Here is a 2833-nt window from a genome sequence, read left to right on the forward strand (position 1 = left end):
TGTGGAAAGACATAAACATTCATTTTCTCTATTTAACTTAACTGTATTCTGATCTCAGCTCATTATTTCTATTTAATTATTAGTTTAATGACTCAACTTTCTATACTTGTATTTTCCTTTCGTGTTTTCTTGTTTCAACATTTCATCCTGTTTGTTTTTATCCTCCAGGTGTTATAAATAAAATTAGTTTAAATTAAATCTTAATGTCAGTTCATGAGTTCTCCTTCACTTCTTTGACCTCGTGACCTTTTCCATGGAGGTCGAGGAGAAGAGGTCATTCTGACCTTTGGACCCTGTAGTCTCTAAGCTAAAGATCAGATGACCCTGATGACGTCACTGTGAGAGGTGTGTGTCAGGGTTACAGTCTCAGACCTGAGCCACAGATGTTACACAGCTGTTAAATATATGTAATATACATGAAAACAAACCCAGCTCTGCTCCACTCTGTCTGTGACTGACTTCATCATCACACACTGACAGACTGTGCTGCTGTAACCAGAGACACCGGGTGAAGCTCACAGGTAAACTCAGCTCACTGTAGTAGAAGAAGAAGAGTTGCTCCCTCCCGCAGCTCAACACACACTGAGGGCTGTCAGGTGAACGTCTGAGCGGCTCATGAAGCTCTGACTCTGCCGGCCGGAGGTGGAGACCAGCGGCCACACAGCTGAAGGACACCCCGGGAGAGAGACTCCTACCTTGGGCAGCTCCAGGAGTTTGTGCAGCCTCTCTCGAGTCTCAGCGACCGAAGGCACAAGTTTACCCCGCTGACAGCAGCTCTGCAGCGGTCACGTCATCCGGCTCCACGGGCTCCGGGGCTCCGGCTCATCTCTTCACACTTTTCCGCATCTTGGTTGTGTTAATTACCGGATCCTCAGTGCTGCGTGCACGGGGGGTTCCGCTGCTGGGGGCGCATGCGCGGCTCAGGTCGGGCTCCGAGGTGAGTGCTGCCTTCAAGTGATGTCGGAAATAAGGTAAACCGAGGAGTCACCATCCAGCAACATAAATATATAGAATAAAATTAATTGAAGCGTTTAAAACATCCGCAGATGTTGGTGTGAATTCAGACAGGCTTCAACAGTCTGACTGCTGGACATTAGAAAAGTGTTTGTGGAACATCTTTGGATCAATGAACCTTCTTCTTGTTTAGTGATTGAAAGTCTCACATACATGATCAAACATAAAAGTCATATTTTTCATAAAATATTGGATTAAGTTCTTAAATTTGTTATTTACCAAATGAGACTGCACCTTTTCTTTCTTTTTTTATTTAATTTAATGTATTTATTTACAGGTGTGTACGTATGCATATAAACACATTGATATACGTTTAAGTAATTTATTAATTATTGTTTTTGTTGTCATAAAATCTGATGGCTGTCATGGGTGAAGGGGGGGGGTTAAAAACCACTCTGGAAAAGTGATGTACAATGTTCAACATCAATAAAGATCAAAAAAAGAAACACTTGTCAGAGCGACACAATTCTTTTTCTTTATTTTTTGACACTTACACAAACATTGATGTTTTTAACAGCTGGACTTTAAATTTGAACCATCGACTAAATTAAACAAATTTCAGATGCAGTTTACAGCCTCATCAATAAAACCTTGGTGCTGTTGTTTTGTTTGTTGCTGTTGTTGTTGTTGTTTGTTTGTTTTTTACAATGCAATTCAACAGGGATGAAAACCCTTTTCTGAAACTATAACCTCCATTAAGATCTGGGGATTTATCACAGGACTGTTGTTTTGACAGAATGATAATAACATATGTAAAGATTAACTGCAGGGGTTAATATGTGACTGTGTATAATGAAGCATACATCATGTATCGCCGTTGGATACGATAAATGAAGGGTCACTGAAGCTACGAAAGGTCAGACTTTAGGACTCTTTCTTACTGGTTTCATACACACTGCTCCAGGTTATTGCTGCTGCTTCAAAAGATTATTTGTGATTTTATAAAAAGGTGTTTCTTTCCCATCAACATGTCTGTAGATTTTGTAGCTGCATTTCATTCAGTGTTTCCTGTCTTATGCTGTGTCTGTTTAGAAGTGGAGTCTTTCTGCCTCACACATCATCATCTGTTCATCACACACTGTGTTGACTGTTGGACACACACTCAAACACTTTCACATGCAGCAGTCTTCAGACGTCGGAGCTCAGAGCAGGATCATGAAAGCAGCATCACTCCTGTCTGTGTGTGTTCCAGCAGCAGTAAGAAGAGTCCTGACACACACACACACACACACACACACACACACACACACACACACACACACACACACACTGACTAATTGTGCAGGTGGTGTCCACTTACCAGACCAGCAGTCATGGAGCAGTGGGAGGAGCTTGTCGAGCAGCAGGTTAAATTCACACTGTAACTGTGTGATCACAGCTTCATCCTCACAACAACACACACTGAGGTGTTGACTGCAGTAACTCAAACACACACAGGGGTCAATGACCTAATGTAACCCTGCTCTGATCTGCTGAATAAACTGATAGAACCACATCATGTGAATCACACTAGAGGTCAGCACCTGCCTCACCTGCAAATCACCTGTCATCCTATTAACCACACCCAGGAAGTAATATGACCCCACCCTTCTGTCTGTAAAGCCCTTTCCCTCCAAGCCACTGAGAAGACTGTGGATGAATGATGAAGGAACAGGAAGTAATGTCAGCATAATTTACTTTATTTTGTTATTCACATATTCTGACTTTAATTTCCTGTATTAGACAGAAAGTGTGTTTAATGTATGAATATATAGAAGGCTACTCAGCGATATATACATATTTATATATAGGCCTACATATATTATATTATATTATTATA

This window comes from Seriola lalandi, unplaced genomic scaffold (assembly GCF_002814215.2).
Source record: "Seriola lalandi dorsalis isolate HSWRI2012SDOR001 ecotype SW California unplaced genomic scaffold, Sedor1 jcf7180002054241, whole genome shotgun sequence".
Lineage (NCBI taxonomy): Eukaryota > Metazoa > Chordata > Actinopteri > Carangiformes > Carangidae > Seriola > Seriola lalandi.